At 43.5% G+C, this 20,487-nt stretch overlaps 1 protein-coding gene across 1 annotated transcript in view; it reads left to right on the top strand.

Moving 5' to 3' along the window:
• Positions 1-20,487, top strand: part of KDM3A (lysine demethylase 3A) — a 2,231,127-nt gene that overhangs the window by 199,463 nt on the left and 2,011,177 nt on the right. The gene's annotated exons all lie outside the window — the stretch shown is intronic.

Genomic DNA, 20,487 nt, shown 5'->3' on the forward strand with positions numbered 1-20,487 from the left:
CCTCATCCATCAAGATCCATGTCTCTGCCATCTCTGCCCATTACAACACGGAGCCACCAATTTTCTCTAATCCTCTGTTAAAACAGTACCCCAGAGGGGCTAAAAACATAAAACCGCCCCGTAGAGCACCTACTCCAACTTGGGACCTCAACTTTGTTTTGGAGAAGCTAACTTTACCTCCTTTTGAGCCAGCCAACACAGCAGAATTAAAATATATCCTTTTGGAAAACTGCTCTGCTCCTGGCAATAACATCAGCACGAAGAGTTTCAGAATTACAGGCACTAATGGCAGTGGAACCTTTCCTCATTTTCCACCAGGACAGGGTATCTTTACGAACTAACCCTACATTTATGCCAAAGGTGGTATCCAGTGTGGCTTTTAAACTAAACTATTCACCTGCCAACTTTTTATCCTAAACCACAGAATAAAGGAGAGAAACTACTGTACTCTTTGGACATTCACAGGCAGATGTTCTTCGTTTTCCATTGCTGCAGTCCTTACTATTGGGTATAGTCCGCATCCAGTCGGCCCGAATACCAGAGTATAAGGCTGACGTCGGTCAGGGCGCATTAGACTACTAATGCGCATGACCGCGCCATATCCTCAGTCTTTGGTCCGATGCAGAAGCAGTTTTGAGTGCAGGTTGGCTGAAATATTTCCAAACCGGAGTTTCAGACCGAATCAGAGTTGGCAACATTTTGTTTTTCTTGCCTCAGTATTTAACCGGATGTCAGAAAGTGAATAACTGTATTTCTTGTGGGAAACAAATACCTCATAGGGATTACCATACATTGTGTATACCTTGTTTAGGACGTTGTTGGTTGCTGCTCTTGTGCTAGGTTTAACAAACGCACTATTAAGAGGAGGTTAGACTGTGCCAGATTAGTGTTTGGGAAGCGTTGTAATTATAAAATGCAAAACAGGCCTAGGGTTGATGAACCGCAGTCCGGACGCCGGTTCTTTAAGTGGCTCAGTGGAGCCAGAGGTTTTGCCAGGAGTTTCTATGGAGTCTCAGGCAGAAACTTTACTGTTACAGGATGTACCCTCTCAGGAGGCAGGCCAGGCTGAGGGGCTTCTCAGGTAACTATTCTTCCCTCTCTTCCCAAAGTAGTTAGAGCCTCTCCTTCTGTTGCCAAAACTTCTTTTAGAGGTAGGCCAACTTCAGCTTCAGTAGGGGCTTCTCCTAGCCTTCGGGTTCTGTACCTAAGAAACATATGCTTAAAATGGCAGAAGATTTGATTACTATGATTAGAGGTTCTATGCCCTCCTGATAAGAGGCCTAGAGTGGAATCAGAGTTTGACAGTTTTGAACAGGGTTCAGGGGCTTCTGAGTCTTCTGAAGATTTGCAGGAGTATCCTCATTATTCTGATTCTGATGTGGATGATGCCACTCCTCCGCTTCTCCTCCTGAGGATTTTTCATTTTCAGAGACTCTGCATTCTATGAGGGAGCACTTTAAATGGGAAGGCCAGGATTACTCTGATTCCAGGAAGAGGCTTAGGGAATTCTTGTTTTTGCCCCAGCATAGGCCCTTAGCTATACCTCCTGTGTTGAATGTGGTGGAAGATGTTTTTGCAGAGGCTTCCCTGAACCCTGATTCTTTGCCTCCTGCTCCTGTTAAACCTGATAGGTACTATAGGGTGCCCAAGCTCATAAGTATTTGTTTAAGAGTCCTAGGGCAGACCCAGAAACTGTTTCTCAGGGGCCTAAAGGTGTTAAGGCCTCTGTGGTTAAAAATCCTGTTCCCACTGACAACGAGGCAAGCGTTAGATAGGTGGGGTAAGAAAGTGTATACTTCTTCCACTCTAGCCATGAGAGCGTTGAATTGTCAGTTTCACATGCTGAAATATCAAAATTATCTCCTTTCACAATTGAAATCTAAGGTGGATGCTTACCGAGAAGGTATTGATTGTAAAGACTTGCTGGATTTAGTTTATGTGTCTGAACAAGTGGGCAAGCATTCTTTGCAATGTGGTTTTGATGCTGTGCAGGCCTCCTCGAGGGTGGCTGCCACTAGTTCTGTTCTTCGCAGGCATGCCTGGTTGAGGGATCAAAATTTGGCTGAGCATGTTAAGACAAGGATTTTGGATGCTCCTTTACAGTCTGATGTGTTTGGTTCACCTGTGGAAGCAGTTTTAAAGAAAATGGAGGACAAAGCTAAGTCTATGCAAACTGTTAAAGATTTTTGCAGGTACAGCCAAAGTTTAGTAGAAATTGGCCTGCTAAGGGGTGGACATATCCTGCTTATGATTCCCAGTCTAGGGGTAGGTCTAGACGTGGTAGGGCAGGGCTCAAGGTTCTTTAGGCCCAGAACAGGAGTTCACCTGCTCAGACTTCTGGTGAGGGCAGGGTCAGTCCTTTGTAAACAGACCCAATGACCTGCCTTTTCAGCTGCCAGTAGATTCTCGCCTGGCAGCTCCTTTGAAGGACGACTGTCTCTTTTCAAAGAAAATTGGGATTTAATTACTCAAGACAGATGGGTGTTGGACATCATTCAGCCAGTCCCTGTATCAGAAAGGGGCCTAGGATTTTATTCTCGCATGTTCCTAGTAGCAAAAAGGGGAACACGTGGAGACTGCTTTTGGATTTATCTCTCCTCAACACTTACCTGGACATTCCCAAGTTCAAGATGTTGACGTTACAACAGCTTTTACCCCTGCTGGGCAAAGATCACTGGATGGTAACTTTAGATCTCAAGGAAGCTTACCTTCATGTGCCTATCAGGCTAAGTTACAGGAAGTATAGCTGGAGATTCTCATTATCAGTTCTCTGCATTGCCCTTTGGCTTATCTACTGCGCCCAGAGTATTCACAAAGGTTCTGGCTCCAGTGATAGCTTACTTCAGGCTACAAGGACTTCAAATCTATCCTTATTTAGACGACTGCCTGATTCTGGCTCAAGAAAAGGAAGACCTTCTACAGCATCTGGAATATCTTATAGCAGTGCTAAGATGCCTAGGGTATTCTGTGAACGAAATAAAGTCCAGTCTAGTACCCTCTCAAGACATGTGCTTTCTGGGTGTGAGACTGAATACAGCAGCCCAGATGGCCTTTTAACCCCGGACAAACAAAAGAGTCTATCACTTTACTTCCATCAACTATCTCATCAGTCCGTGCTGACTGCAGAGACAGTCCTTCAAGCATTAGGGTTCATGGCATCTTGTATTCTGGTGCTTCCCAATGCCAAACTGCATATGAGGAAGTTACAATGGTATCTCAAAATGTATGGACACAGCACTGCCAGGATTTAGACACTGTCATTCAAATAATACCTTGCCTTCAAAGAGAATTTTTGTGGTGGGCTCAGGAATGTCACCTAAACATGGAGTCAGATTTTACCGACAGATGCCTCAGACATTGCTTGCGGAGCTCATCTAAATGGAAGGTGGATACAAGACAAGTGGCCTGCCAGACTACAGCATCTACATATCAACATGAAGGAGATGTTAGCAGTCCAGTTCGCATTGCTGGCTTTCAAGGAGTTACTTCTTCCAGGGCAGGTGTTGATTCTAACAGACAACACAACTGTCATGTGGTACTTCAACAAACATCTTATCCTCTATGCAGGCAGGCGATGATTTTATGGGAGACTGCCACGCTTGCACCTAACTCTTCAGGCAAGGTTTCTGCCAGGAGCACAGAACTCCTTAGCAGATGTGTTAAGCAGACAAATCATGGATCCCCACAAGTGGAAACTGGATCTTCATGTATTTCAGAAATTGACAGTGTCATGGGGAACTCCAGACATAGATCTGTTCGCTTCTCCACTAAACCACCAGCTGCCACAGTTTTGCACAAAGGGGTTTCATCACACAGCTTAGAAAGTGGATGCTCTGTCTTTCAGTTGGACAAACCTTCATGTGTATGCCTTTCCACCTCTGCCTCTTCTTCCAAAGGTACTGTTAAAGGTCAGACAGGACAGGCCAAGGATGATTTTGATAGCTCCAGATTGGCCTTGGCAACACTGGTACCCTCTACTACGGAGTCTGGTAAAGAAGCCTCCATGGCCTTAACCTTTGATTCCACATCTGTTATCCCAGCAGGACGGTCATCTGCTCAATGTCAAGCTTCACTCTCTTCATCTGACAGCCTGGCATATTCTGTGTTGAAACACAGCAGGTCTCAACTTCCTCAAGTTTTAAATGTGATTAGGGAAGCTAGAAGACATAGTACAAGGAAAGTGTACGCAGCAAAATGGAAGAGATTTTTATTTTGGAGTAAAGCAAAGAATTTGGAGATTTCTGAGCCTAATTTGAGTATGGCTCTTCAATATCTTACTGAGTTACTGGACAAGGGTCTGTCCTTCTCTTCCATTAAGATTCATGCTGCAGCAATCTCAGCTCACTATGATTGTGACCCACCATTGTTTTCGCATCCTTTGTTCAAGCAGTTTCTTAGAGGGGCAAAAAATATAAGACCCCCACGTGAGCTCCTACTCCTGCTTGGGATCTCAATTTTGTGTTGGAAAAACTTACTCTACAACCTTTTAGAGCTGAATTGAAATATTTGTCATGGAAGACTGCTTTTTGTTGGCTATTACTTCTGCAAGAAGGGTGTCTGAGTTGCAGGCCCTTATGGCAGTCGAGCCCTTTTGATTTTCCATAAGGATAGGGTATCATTACGCACTAATCCTTCCTTTATGCCTAAGGTGGTTTCTAGTGTGGCTTTAAACCAAACTATTCATTTGCCTACTTTTATGCAGACCCCAAAATAAAGGGGAAAAGATTTTGCATACTTTAGATGTACACAGGCAATTGTTATTACTTAAGCAGGACTAAGGATTTTAGGCAGTCTCAGCAGTTGTTTGTTTCTTTTGCTTTGAGTTCAGGGCAAGCCTGTGTCAAAACAAACTATTTCTAGGTGGATTGGCTTTTGCATTGCATTTTGTTATTCCCATCATGGCAAGGAGGTTCCAGCTGGGATTAGGCCTCATTCCACTAGGGCTACTGCCACTTCAACAGCATTTCTACGGGGTGGCAACTAAGGATATTTTGGAAGCAGCTACTTGGAGTTCAGTGCATACTTTCTCTAAGCATTATCACCTTCCTATCTACTCTAAGTCTAGGGCTGGTTTTGCCACAGCTGTTTTGCAAGGCATGTTGTCAGCTCCTGCTTCTTTATGATTTGCCAGCCTCCCTTACCTCTGCTTTGGGATTCTACGGACTGCAGCAATGGAAAACGAAGAACATAGTACAGTTTTGTACCTACCATAAATGTAGATGTTCGAGGATTCCATTGCTGCAGTCCAATTTACCTCCCTCCTTCCCTCTGTGTTTAGGGGTGGTTGTGTAGGTGAGTTTACCTGCTTATATTTTTGTATATATTGTTCATGTTTTGGTGCAGGTATTTTGGGCCTTGTCTTTTTAGGGTCTTCTGACATCTGGGGCAAGAAAAGACTGAGGATATGACGCCGGTCATGCGATTAGTACCCTGACGCCTGCGGCGTCAGTCTAACGCGCCTGACCGACGTCAGCCTTATACTCTGGTATTCGGGCCGACTGGATGCGGACTATACCCAATAGTAAGGACTGCAGCAATGGAATCCTCGAACATCTACATTTATGGTAGGTACAAAACTGTACTTTACGCTTCTACTTGGACAAAACCAAATCTTTCAGAAAATCTGAGCAATTATTGGTAGCATATGCTGCAGGAGCACAGGGAAAAGCCATTTCAAAATAGACCATTTCAAAATGGATAGGACATTGCATATGTTTCTGTTGCACATACCATGGAAAACCTCTACCTAGCAGCATTAAATCTCACTCCACCAGGGCAACAGCCACTTCAACTGCCTACCTCAGGGGGAGTACCTACCAATGATATTTTGGAAGCAGCAACTTGGGAGTTCTGTACACACCTTCACCAAGCATTACCATCTGCCTCTATACTCTAACTCCAGAGCTGGATTCGCCACTGCAGTGCTGCAGGGCCTTATAGCCATCCCTAATGCCTTATAGGACCAGCCACCCTTCCTCAGTTTTGGGATTCTACCCAAGTGTAATGACTGCAGCAGTGTAACACGATGAACATAGTACAGTTTTGTACCTACCATAAATGTAGATGTTAGAGTGTATACACTGCTGCAGTCCAGGCTACCCTCCCTCCTTCCCCTCTTACTGGCTGGCACGTACCTGTTTTCTACCCTTACTACCTATGGGGAGTATTTGCTGGTAGCTGTAAGTTTTTTTGCTTTTCTTATGTATGTTTTATTAGCAATTGGAATTGCCTACATATTTAGAGGCACCTGACATCTGGGGCAAGAAAAACTGAAAATGGCGTCTGCTGCATCTTATATACCCCTGTCGCACTGACGTCTGGGAGGAGGCAACAGCAACCGACACCAGACCAAGACTTTGGAACTCAGGCCGACTGGGGAACCGCCTGACGGCAGGATAACCCTAGTGTAATGACTGCAGCAGTGTATACACTCTAACATCTACATTTATGGTAGGTACAAAACTGTACTTCATGGAAAGTACTTTTAATTTGCCAGTTTGTCCCAAACAGTGGTGTCTCTGGGATATCCTAATCTGTGACCTCTTTCCTTGTCTATCAGTGTACTAGCTAGTTCTCCCTGATCCCATCATCTGTATGAGGTCAGAGGAGATATTTTACAACCCACCAGTAGACTATTTTTTCCAGTTTGGATTAATAACCAAAGAGTAGTCTGTATCCATTGGATGGATGGCCAGAGGGACATTAATATTTCGGGAGAGAGCCAATGTTTATGTAAAGCCAAAAAGTTTTGGTGCCCTTTGCAGAGTCCGGATTCTGCAAAAAAGTTGCCAGGCATTCCCTTTCCCAATGTTTTAGCTAGCTACCTTGATATAAGAAATACTGGAAACATCTAGTACATCCCAGGAGTCATTCTACCAGAGCAGTGGCTAATTTTGTATCCTTTTTCCATAAGGTCAACTTAGATGACTAGTAGCTACAACCTATCTTCCCTAAACATGCCCCATGTGGTACTAGAAGCTTGACATTGTTTCCATGTCTTGGGGTTGCTATAATTTGGGGTTCATTCTCATAAGAGTAGCTACTCAGGACTAGCTAGGTTCATCAAATGATGAAGGTTGACTAGCTATCTTTCTGTTTAACCGTATTCCAGATCTGTGGTGCTACTGCCTTTGCTTTCCTCTGTGCTAGTTTCTTCACTCTACCTCTGGTTCATTCTGACTTCATAACTGAATTGGAAAGTGTGGTATGCTATAGGAAGGGGAAGTGTATGACCATTTTGGAAACTTTTGAATTCTTAGTGATTCTAATGCCTCTACTGTACCAAGTCCTAAAAACTGAAATTGAACTTTTTTACACAAGTATAACTTGGAAACTGTTAAATATAGGGCTGAGTAGTTAAAGCGGATTACCGCAAAGGCCCCCACGATTGTCCTAGGGAAGAAATTACATTTGACAGTCCCACCTTTGAGATCTCCAGGAAAAAAGCATACAAAGGAAGAGTACTCCAGAGACTGACATGGTCCTAGTCAAATAGCCGCCCTTGGCTCAAAGTTTTGGGCAATAGTGAGACTTTCCTAGTGTTGCCTACAGTACTAAGGGACAGAGGCAGCTCCTAAATGCTTTATCCCGTGCATGGGTCCCCTCAAATTATCTAAGGTGGGATCCCATTTATTCTCATTGGGGTAATATATAATTGACCATGGGATTGATAAGACCGGTCTCTTAATACTGTATGTTAAGCCTAGCCAATTTCCCTTTTTGATTGCAAATTGAAATGACCTACAAGGGCCGCTAGCTTATTACTTGTTAATCTGTAACAGTTAATGTTAATTTTTGAGTTGGCACTTTTTTTGTTATATAGTAACTGTGATGTCAGGTGATATCCCATTGGACTACCAGTAATTAATGCATTGACCCTCACTATCCTGGGTCATTAACTGAGCATGTTCTTCGTGTTTCACTGTTGCAGTCATTACATTTGGGTAATCCTGCTGGCAGGATGCCCTCAGTCGGCCTGAATTCCAAAGTCCTGGGTCCTGCGTCGGCCACTGTCGCCCCCTCCCTGACGTCAGGTTGTCAAGGGTATAAAATGTGGCAGACGCCATTTTCTTTAGTCTGTCTTGCCGCGCTGTGGCCGAAACAGAAGCAGTTCGCAAGTGCCGGTCGGCCGACTTCTGAGGTTTTCGAGTTCAGATTTCAGATCCAAGTCTTCTATAAAGCTAAGTACCCTGTTGGGGAAACTTTTTTTTTTCTTGCTCCAGAACAGATGTCAGAAAAATTGTGTTTCTTGTGGGAAGCAAATACCTCATAAGGACTTTCATTCTTGCTGTATTCCTTGCCTAGGCTGTGATCATAATTTCTGGGTTGTCTGTTTTGTGCTAGATTTAACCAACACACTATTAATCGTTTGTATGATTTTGCTTTAAACTACTTTGGACGCAGGTTTAATTATCCAGAAATGTCGGAAAGCAATCAGACTACCAGAGTTCACAAAAAAATGCAAAGAAAAAGACCGAGGCCCAAAACCGAAGACTAAGCTTCTCCTAAGCCAGTCGCTGGTTCGTTGGTTCTCAGTGAGGCGCTTTCGCAGCCCCTGCCTACCGCTACTTTAGAGTCGCAGGTCGCTACAGACTCCCACGTGGAGTCGGCCATGCCACTGGAAACTCAAGGTATTGGAGCCTCAGACCTATTCCTTCAGATGGGTCTGGAGCCGCTGAGCAGGCACCGGCTTCTGATGGTGTATTCAGACCCAAACATCTATACATTAAACAGACTTCAAAGGCAAAGACTAAAGCACCTTCAAAGGCAAAGTAGCAACTTTAAGAGCCACGTGGACAGGCTTCCATGCCCAAAAAACAGATGCTCAAAATGGCCTCCTGATAGGCCTAGGCAAGAGACTGACTATGAATCTTCAGATCAGGTTTCCATTTCTTTGGATTCCTGTTCTGATCAGGAATATTCTTTTCCCCCCTATGAGGATTCTGATGCTGAAGAAATCCATACCTTCAGCTTCTCCTCCTGAGGATTATTCTTTTGGGGAAACCTTACATACCATGAGGGAGCATTTCCACTGGGAGAGCAAAGATTTTTCAGTGTCTAAAAAGAAGCTCAGGGATTTCCTGTTACTACCTCAGCACAAGCTACTAGCCATCGCTCCTATGTACTGAATCGCTCCTATGTTAGACATTGTAGATGTGTTTTCGGAGTCTAGCCTTACCCCCGACTCCTTGCCTCCAGCTCCTGTTAAGCCTGACTGATATTACTGGGTTCCTGACTCACATAAATTCCTTTTTAAAAACCCTGCTGCAGACCCAGAAATTATTTCTCAGGGTGCCAAGGGTGTTGAGGCTTCCGCTGCAAAAAACCCTACCCCTTCAGACAGGGATTCTAGGGCACTGGATAGATGGGGGGAAAAAAGGTTTACACCTTCTACCTTGGCTATAAGGGCCTTAAACTGTCAGTTTCATATGCTCAGATATCAGCAGCATGTCCTGGCATTGCTTAAACAGAAAATGTTAAATTCTGAATGTGCAGAAAACAAGGAAATGCAGGATATATTGCATGCAGCTGAACAAGTTGGAAAGCGTACTTTGCAATGTGGTTTTGATTCTTTAGAGGCCTCCTGCAGGGCTGCAGTTACAGGATCTGTAATTAGAAGGCATGCTTTGTTAAAGGAACAAAATCTGCCTGATCATGTTGAAGTTAAATTATTAGATGCACCTTTACAGCATGATTCTTTGTTTGGTGTTAAGACAGAGGTGTTAAAGAAAATGGAGGACGAGGCTAAATCTATGCAAATGGTCAGATTTCTTACAAGTACAGCCACCTAGGTTTAGTAGACACTGGCCTACAAAAAGTTGGTCCTTTCCTGTGTCAGACCTCAAAGGGGGTAGACCCAGATGCCCTAGAGGCAGATACCAGGCGCCAGGTTCATACAGGTCAAAGCAATGGGGTGCTTCTACCTCCAAAAGTGGAGAAGACGAATCACAACCTTACAGGAAACAGTCCCAATGACTTCCCCCTGCCTGCACCAAGCACTTATTTTCTGGCAGCACCCTTGGGGGGGGGAATTAGCACTTCTCAAATTTGGCACATTATAACCCAGGATAAGTGGGTTCTAAATATCGTGTCACAAGGCTACAGGTTCCATTTCCATACCATGCCAAAGGCAAACTGCTGGCCCGATCTGCCAAAAAATCAGTGGGCAGAGGCACAAAAACAAGTCTCATCCCTCATGGACATGGCCATTCAACAAATGCCAGAGCAAGAGCGGGGACAACAATTTTGCTCAAGACTGCTCTTGGTACCCAGAAAGGACAAGGCCCGGAGGCCAATACTGGACCTATCTATTCTGAATACATTTCTGGATATACCAAAATTCAAAATGTTAACTTTACAGCAGCTACTGCCCATGCTGGCAAGAACGCTTGGCTTGTAACTTTAGACCTAAAAGAGGCATACCTGCATGTCCCAATCAGACAAATATGCAGAAGATGCCTCAGATTCAAGGCTGGCTCAATGCATTACCAATTCTCTGCACTGCCCTTTGGCTTATCTACTGCACCCAGGGTCTTTACAAAGTGCCTGGCACCAGTAATTGCATTCTGCAGACAAAGATGAATACAAATATTTCCTTACTTGGACGACTGTCTAATTCAAGCGGAGAACAGGGACATCCTTCTACAGCATCTGGCATTTGTGAAAAAACTTCTAACATGACTAGGGTACACAGTCCACGAAAACAAATCAAAACTAGTACCCTCTCAAGAGATAATATTCCTGGGTGCAAGCTTAAATGCAACTGCCCAGATGGCTTATCTCACGCCAGACAAGCAAAGACAACTGACTACCTACTTCAAAATGTTAGCAACAAAGGCCCAGTTATCTGCAAGAAAAATTCTGCAGGCTTTGGGCTTCATGGCATCTTGCATCCTACTAATTCCATATGCAAGACTGCATATGAGGAAACTTTAATGGTACCTAAAACGTGTTTGGACTTTACATTGACACATCCTGTAAACTATAATTACTCTCATTCCCTGCCTGCAACAGGAGTTTCGATGGGCAAAGGCTTGTCACCAAAACATGGGACAACCATTCACATTACCCCCAGCCAGGTAAACACTAACAGCGGATGTGTCATTATGCCTGGGGGGCCCACATGGCAGGAAAATGCATTCAGGGAACATGGACCTCAAACCGAATGCATCTACATATCAATCAAAAAGAGATGCTAGCTGTTCAAAATGTCCTTACAGCCTTCAAGGATCTACTTCAACCAGGACACAACTACTGATAGGCTGACAACACCACGGTCATGTGGTATATAAACAAGTAGGGGGAACACATTCTTACCCCCTTTGCAGACTAGCCATGACTTTGTGGGACACAGCATTGACTTACCAAGTACATCTGCAGGCACAATTCTTGCCAGGAAGGAAAAATACTCTGGCAGACTAAGCAGAAACCTCATGGATCCCCACGAGTGGCAGCTGGATTCATAAGTTTTCAGCATAAGGAAATGGGGATGCCCAGACATAGATCTATTTGCCTTCCCTCACATCTACCAACTACAGAGATTCTGCACAAGGATTCATCACAGACAAGCATGGAAAGTGGATGCCCTATCCTTCAGCTGGAAAAACCTATCAGTATATGCCTCTCCTCCCCAAGGTACTCCTAAAGGTCAGACAGGAGAAGCCAAAGATGATGCTGATTGCGTCAGCCTGGCCCCGCCAGCACTGGTGCCCAATATTAAGGAGCTTGTCTCAATGCCCAGCTTGGACCCTTCCTCAAGTACCACATATACTGTCCATGCAAAACAATCTGATCCTAAACAAGCCAGCTCAGGACTTTAAACCTGGCAGCATGGCGGATAATGTCATACAAAACGCACCTATCAGCAAAGCTGTGATGGATGTCATTTTGGAAGCCAGAAGGCCTAGTATTAGAAAATCTTGTGCTGGAAAATGGAATAGATTCTGTGCTTGGAACCAGGCACAAGGAACAGATACAGCTGTGCCAAATTTTCCTCAGATTTTACAATACTTAACTGAGATGCTGGACAAAGGCATATCTTTCTCATCTATTAAAATTCATGCCTCTGCTATTTCGGCTCATTACAATGCAGTGCCACCAGTCTTTTCTCATCCCTTATTAAAACTAACTCAGAGGAGCCAAAAATTTAAGGCCTCCAAGGAGATCACCAATGCCTGCATGGGACCTCCACTATCTCTTAGAAAAACTCACCTTGCCTCCTTTTGAGCCAGCAACTACTGCTGATATAAAGTTTTTATCTTGGAAAACTGCTCTGCTCCTAACAACTTCTGCAAGATTAGTTTCAGAGCTACAGGCACTCATGGCTGTGGAACCTTTTATCATTTTTTATCCAGACAGGGTCTCCCTGAGGACAAACCCAACATTTATGCCTAAAGTGGTGTCCAGTGTGGCTCTTAACCAAGCCATTAGTCTGCCAACTTTTTATCCAAATCCACAGAACAAGGGGGAAAGAATTTTGCATTCTTTGGACGTACACAGACAGCTTAGATTCTACTTGGACAAAACCAACGTTTTTAGAAAGAGCAATTACTAGTGGCATATGCTGCAGGATCGCAAGGAAAGGCTATCTCGAAGCAGAATACTTCAAAATGGATAGCCCACTGCATTCGTTTCTGCTACTTACAATATGCAAGCCAGTGCCTGAGGGCATTAGGCCACATTCCACCAGAGCTGCAGCCACTAGCAGCCTTTCTCAGGGGAGTACCAACAAAGGACATTTTAGAGGCAGCTACTTGGAGTTCAGTGCACACCTTTACAAAGCACCATCTGCCACTACTCTTAATCCAGGGCAGGCTTTGCCACTGCAGTTCTGCAGGTTTTCGTAGCCGCTCCTAATGCGGTTTAGCTCCAGCCTCCCAACCATAGCTTTGGGGAATCTACCCAAATGTAATGACTGCAACAGTGAAACATGAACATAGTACAGTTGTGTACACTTACCATAAATGTAGAGGTTAGTGTATTCACTGTTGCAGTCCAGGTTACCCACCCGCCTTCCCCCTTTTCTTGTAATGGAACCTATGTGGTGTATTTGCTTGTAGATGAAGGTAAAGCTTATATTGGTGCATGTATTTATACATAAGTTTTGGCTAGCCTTTTAGGGGGGCACCTGACATCTGGGGCAAGAAAAACTAAAGAAAATGGCGTCTGCCGCATCTTTTATACCCCTGACAACCTGACGTCGGGGGGGGGCGACATTGCCAACCCAGGACTTTGGAATTCAGGCCGACTGAAGGCAACCTGCCAGCAGGATTACCCAAATGTAATGACTGCAACAGTAAGTACACTCTAACATCTACATTTGTGTAAGTGTACACAACTGTACTTTCAGTCCTCCCTACTGACTCCAGTATGAGACTGTCACTTGAACAGGAGTAATATTTCACGGCTTTCCCCTGAGAGCCCAACTGGAACACGCTCTATTTTATATTATATTATGTACCCCTTTCCACCCCAAATGTATTTTCTTATGCACTTCAGAGCAGTGTGTCCCCGTCTAAGACCTCTGATGCACTCAAATGAAGTCTGAGACAAAGCAACAAGGACCTCCGAAGCTGAAACGCAAACAAACGCCAGTTACAGTCACATAGCTTACAACACCAGTGTGCCACCCAGCAACAGCCCATAAGACAAGACCTAACCCTTTAGTTATAGTTGACTCTATAGTCAGGCACACTGATGTCCCACTTACTAGACTGAACAAGGAGAAAATTACAGTGAGCTGCCTGTCGGGTGCCAGGATCCGCCACAACTCAAGCACTCTAGTCACTCCACAACAAGTACAGATATGACTGTCATTGTCCATGTTGGAGTGAATGATGTGACATACCTCTCTGGACTACATGAAAAGAGACCTGGAAGAGCTCTCGGATCATGTGTCCCAGGCAGGTATGATCCTAGCCCTGAGTAGCATCCTGCCTTCTCCCAGAATGATACCACAATTTAAGGACAAAATGATTGACTTCAACAATTGGTTAAGCTTCTGGTGTCATTCAAAGGGGATCCAGTATCTGCCTGCCTGGGACGACATGATTGACAGACCATGATGCTTTGCCAGAGATGGTCTGCACCTGTCGCTCTTGGGATTCAGGTTACTGGGTAAGACTCTTGCCATCCCTATACTGCCTTTTTTAGGCAAAGTTCAAAAGACAAAACCACCACCGTAAATGGTACAAGTATGCAAAATCTGAAGGTAATGCTACTCTATGCTAGCAGTCTAAACCTGAAAATGCACTCTCTCGAGGCACTCCTAAAAATGGCGAACATCAATATCTGTGCAGTAACTGAGACCTGGTTCAAGGCTCCAGAGAGCACCCCTGCAATACCAGGCTACAACTCTTACCACACTTCGGCTACCAAACCAGGATCAAAACACTAAAGGTGGAGTGCCCATATTCACCAAGGATATTCACGCCACCAGGTTAGTTGCCCAACACAATGCGTCTGAAATTCTCCAGGTGCAACTAACACTAGGTAAGACTGCAATCCAAATTGTAGCTTGCTACAGATCCCCCACCATGCCCCAAGATTCTCACTGCACCTTTCTAAACGTACTGGAAAATATTAATATACAACCAAACACCCTAATACTGGGTGATTTTCAACTACCCTGCCATCAACTGGGAAAACTACTCCTGCACCAACACCTTTGCCCAAAGGTTCTTGGAATTCATAAATTCCAGTGCCCTGGATCAACTAATCCGTAGTCCCACCAAGGTCTCCAATATCCTAGACCTGGTCATTACCAACATGGGAAATCTATGCTTCACCTATGGTCACCCGCTCGTTGGTCAGGTCAGACCATAAGCTAATCACCCTTAACATCCACATCCCACCCCCACCCCCCTGTAAGGAAACCTCCATAAAAACTTCTCCAAGGCCAACTTCATGCTACTCAAGTCAGAAGTTACAAACTTCATGACACCCATGCAGACGGGAACTGAAAGTTCGACTGCTGAGTCCTATGCTAAAGCACTGTATGAGCACATCCACTCGTACATGAATCTTGCCATCCCAAATAGAACCAAGATGCTCTCCTCCAAAAAAAGGAAGCCAATCTGGAGGTCCCCTGCCATAAACAAACTTTACAACAAAAGGAAAAAAACTGTTGCAGAAAAGAGGAAATTCCCAGGATGCAAAAAACTTCCTTACCAGCCTCAGTAAGAAGCGGAGATCCCTCAAAATCCTCCAAAGCTAGTTACAAAAATACAATTGCCAAAGATTCCAAAGACAACCACAAGGCATTCTATAACTTCAAGAATCTAAATGGCAATGCTCCGATCTGCTCTGAGCTACAACAGAATGGCATTAAATATAAATATTCCAAGGGTATTGCCAATATCCTGGCAGAATGATTCAGTGTCAACTTCACCCCCTCACCCCTTAAATGGCCCATCTCAATACTGGAAGATTGCCAAATTCTGGTAACGGCCACACAGGTAAAAAAAACGCACTCCAAAGCTAAGAATGAAGCATCCATGGGACCAGATGACATCCAGGGCTGTGTACTACATGAACTACAAAGTGAACTGGCACCTCACCTAAGTGTTATGTTTAATCATACCCTCACCTCAGGCTTCGTGCCCACTGAGTGGTGCACAGCTACAGTTATCCCACTCCAAGGGGGAATCCACCTTGGAATCCTGGTAACTACCGCCCCTTCAGTCTGACCAGCCTGATCTGCAATGCCATGGAACGTGTTATAATGCAACTTATAAACAAAGACATTGGCAACCTTAAAACACTGGACCCCACCCAGTTTGGGTTCGTGAAGAGGTTTTCTGAACCTTATTGACTTTGAATCAGTCACCAGAGCCGAGGATGAGGGTACGGCAGTCCACACAGCCTCTCTGGACCTGGCCAAGGCTTTTGACACCATCCCCCACTCTGGAATCATAGATAAACTTACTAAGCCAGGCATTAATCCCTACATCACTTGATGGGTTTGCCAACTGGCTTACTGACGGAACTCACACTATAAAAGTAGCAGACTCCAAATCCCGCTCCAGACAAGTGGAGTACCTCAGGGTTCCGTCCTGGGATCTCTCGTTTGGCATCTACATCTCTGAAGTACAGGCCAACACTAAATGACTCTGGCTAACAACATTCGCAGATGACTGCAAACTGGGCGCCATTATTGAATCCCCATATGATGTGGATACTCTAGAAAAGGGCCTTGCAGAAACAAATGCTTGGTGCCAGAGCCATGGGCTCAAGCTCCATGCCAAAAAATGTATAGTTATCCCATTTGGGGAAAAAAACCTGTACCCGTGAATTATCACATAGGTGGCAGTACACTAAACACCGAAATTGTTATAAGAGACTTAGGGACACAGACAGTGGTCTCACCCTTCAATAACCACATCGCCGCAACAGTCAGGAAATCCTATGTGGCACACCTCATCACTAAGGGATTTTCATGCAGAAAAAAGGAGGTCATTGTCCCACTGTACGTATTCCTCATTAGACCCATTATAGAATACAATGACCCATTTGGTATGTACCTTTCAAGACCTCTGCAACAGCTGGAAAGGCCGCAGAAATACCTCACTAAAAGAATCGCAGACCTAAAGCAGATTCCCTATGCTGACTGCCTTAAACTTCAGCTATGCTCTGTCGCATATAGTCTACCTCGAGGCGATCTCTGCTTAACATACAAGGCCATGTCAAACCCAGAGCTGTTGGACATGCTACACTTAAAGAAATCCCAGTCCCTCAGAGCCACATGCTCCAGGGATCTAAATCTTATCACAATAAACAAAACATGCTGGAGGGATAGGTTCCTGACCCAGAGACTCTTCAGACTCTGGAATAGACTGCCCATACATGTCAAGCAAAGCACCTCTTTGGCCCTCTTCAAAAGGAACCTTGATTGGATGGGAGAAAGGAAATTGACCCTGGGGATCATGTCATTTGCCCTGCTAGACAGGTGTCCAGGGAAGTAAATAGTGTGGGAAGAAATAGCCAGGGAATTGTTATAGCTAGGCTTGTATAAGATCCTAGAGCCGATAGCCTAGTACCAACCTATGAACATCCAAACACTTGAAAGCCTGACACAAATTCCCAGCTGGGTCCCTTCCCCAAAATAATACGGTAACACTGCCAACAATCAGTGTATCTTCATGCCCTTCTAAAGGGGTGTCCAGTTATGAAAATTAAATATTCAAAATAAATTATGATAGCTATGACGAGAAGTAACGAGGCCTTCGAGGTGACCTGGGGAATATCACCAGGTAGAGATGCACTCTGTCTAAAGAAAAACTGATTTTCCAGCCACAGTGTAAAGTAATGAAAAACATTTAATTAAAATAAGAATGTAAATCAGTAGCTTTCAGTAAACACCAGAACTCAGTCACTGGAAATGTAAAATTAAATTGCAGGATAGAAGTCCATTATTCTAGAAAAACTCATCTTAACTAAGCTTTCCTAGTCTAAATACTGTCCCTGATTTAATCCAACACACAACAGCAAAGCAAAAGGCCGGCTTACAGTTTTTAGTGATTTCTCTTTTTTGTGGGTGTCCACCAGCTGCATAGCACTGTAACTGACTTTACTTCACAACACTGCTCAGCACAAACTGCTGTAGAGCTCTGAAAAAGTTTTTGTCAATCAGCTGTTTAATCACTCAACCAGGAACTTACTAATGACATTGCTCACTGTTCAGCTAATTCTGTACAGCACGTTTCAGGGGAACATTCTAATTAGAAATGCATCAAAACAGACATTCTCTAAACATCCTGTATAAACAGGGAAATAACTAGTTTTTAAAACTTGTGTACATTTTCACAAGTAGACATGCTGATAAACTGTAAATTAATCCAGAATATACACATCTCCTTCCAGAAATGTGAACACAGATGTTCAGTTTCTTCAGAGTAGATTTCTGCTGCATCCATTAGAAAAATTCGTTTTAGAAGAGTAGGGAGGATGTACATTGAAAAATTAAAGCAAATCTATATAATTTTATTTGGAGACTGAATAAACTGGGAATTTGAATCTGGCAGATGGCATAGAGGATTAGGGACATGTTTGTTGACCTTTGTTTGGGAAAGTCTGACTGGGTTAAGAGCCCAATTTCAGAGGTGGCCTGGGGAAAAAAGCTCAGAAGTATTAAACATTTAAGAAAAAATTTTCATAGTCTTAATTTTTTTGTATTAGTTTTAAAGTTATACCAAATTAGACATAATATGAAAACATTTATTTGACATTTGTGGACCGGGATAGTCCGACTGAACAAAAAAGCTTTTTTACAGCAGAGGCCCAGGGAGAAAAGCTCCACAGTGTAATAATCAAGAATAGTTACAAAATTAGAATGAAATACAGTAAAAATGTTGTGTACAATAAACACTGGAATGATATTAGGGGAGTATTGAAACTCAGCTGTACTAAAGGTTAAACTAAACAGTAATACCAAGTCAAGAATAGTACTATAAAGAAAGAAAAATTAGATGTTCAAGCAATCTGAGGTAAAAAAAAAAAAAAAAATAGAAAAAAGGAAAATCAACAGAACCATATTATAGTGAGTGTATGTTTAGTAAATATGTAATGACTGAAACAAGTGCCATAAAAGTTGTTTTCAAAAGGATGGGAAACTTGTGCATTGAAGGTGGTGAGAGAAAGTGTAGGAATAGTAGGTGGGAAGAAATGTGTTAAGGGGTTAAGGGAAGGTTTAAGTGGGATGATTAGAGACATGTCCTGGTGTCCTGAAGGTATCTGTAGAGTTTCTGTTCAGGAGATTTTCTAGGTTTATGGTTTTGTAAGAGATCCTGGTCAGCACTTCTAAGGGGTCGAGAGGGCTTAGAGAGACAAGGGAAAGAGACTAGGACAAGGAGGAAGGTTTTCTCAAAATAGTGGGTCATAAGTTGTGAAAGTAAGAGCTGGTTAGGAAATTCAAGCCGGTTGAGCATTGGAGCAAGACCGTGATGTTGAAGGCTGATTACATACAACAAAGTTGCTAGATTTGCAGCTTGGTTCTAGTTTGGCGATAAGTAAGGATTGCAGGTTAGTATTTGAGAGCTGCAGGTTAGTTAGTATTTGAGGGCTGTAGAAGAGGTTTGGGAGAAGATATGCTTGAGCTAGAGAGATCCAAGAGTTGGGTGTGAGGAACCTTTTATTGCGATAGAGTAGACCATGCTTTTGGTGAGTTTATTTTGATACAATGAAAGACATGAAGGTCAAATTTTAAACTGATTATCGATTTATAGCACAGAGGAGCTTAGTCTGGATTTCAGGTTTGATGGTAGTGGTGTAAAGGGAGCCACTGGTAAAGGAAGTTTCTTGGATGATTATGGTATTTTGGAAGGGTTTTGTCTTGGGGTTAAGCATGAGTTTATGGTTAGTAAGCCAGGTTTCAGTGAGAGTTAGTGAAGACAGAGTTAGGAGGGTTGAGGGATTATCATATATGGAAATAGTCGGCTTATTGTATGAGAGTAATGGGGAAAGGATGTGTAAAGTTGATTAGTAAAGATATTAAAAAGGAGAGGACTCAAGATTGAGCCTTGAGGGACACCCATTTTAACAGAGAAAAGGAGAGCAGGCAGAGTGCCATTTTACATATTGCTGCCAATCAGTGAGATAGCTGTGTAACCAAGAGAGAGTTTCTGAAGATTAAGTTCACAGTTTGGGGAGGGGTATAGGATGTGAGATGGTGTCAAAGGCTTTTGAGATGGCTGAAAACAGGCAAGATACTAGTTTAATCATTGTGTCTAGCTAGAGGGATGGTGTTAGTAAAGGATAACAGGACAGTAGTAGTACTGTGATAAGAGCTTAATCCATGTTGGGTAGGTGTGGTAAGGTTATTTTGAGTAAGATGAGCAGAGATCTGTTTATGAATACAGTGCTCAAGTATTTTTAGATAGGGAAGATAGTAAGGCAGTAGGTTGGAAGTTGGAGAGCTCTACAGAGTTCACCCCTTTATGGATAGATGAGGTATAAACATTTTTTCCAAAGAGTAGAAAGTTTGGGTTCACTGATAGGTTTATAAGGATAGAGATGGGGTAAGCTATAGAGTTGGCTGCAGTCTTAAGGAAGGAAGATGGCAAGATGTCAGCAGAAGGGAAGCATGGTTTGAGAAGAAATTTTTAAATGTGCATTGGGACAGGAGTTGATGAGAGAGAGAATAATTTTTCAGTAGTGGGGAGATGGCAGATGTAGGGCTGGGAGAGCTGGAGTTGAATAAGTTTGCAGATGGTACCTATAAAGTAAGATTTGAAAATAGATGCAGTTTCTTGGAGTTTATTAGAGTAGGGGTTAGGAGTAGAAGGGTTCCCAGGGTGGAGAATTTGATTAATAATCCAAAATTTTGTAAGGTGTCTGAGCTCAGTAGTTTGGGGAGAAAGGTAGAAGTTCCTTTTATCATCTTTTGTATGTTTTGTTAAGATTTGAGTGTTCTCTCATAGTGAGTGGGTGATTTTAGTCTTGGCCCAAAGTTTCCAGGCTGAATCTCTGTGTTGGATAAGGGAGCGGATAAGG

This window comes from Protopterus annectens, chromosome 2.part1 (assembly GCF_019279795.1).
Source record: "Protopterus annectens isolate FY-2018-M chromosome 2.part1, PAN1.0, whole genome shotgun sequence".
Taxonomy (NCBI): domain Eukaryota; kingdom Metazoa; phylum Chordata; order Ceratodontiformes; family Protopteridae; genus Protopterus; species Protopterus annectens.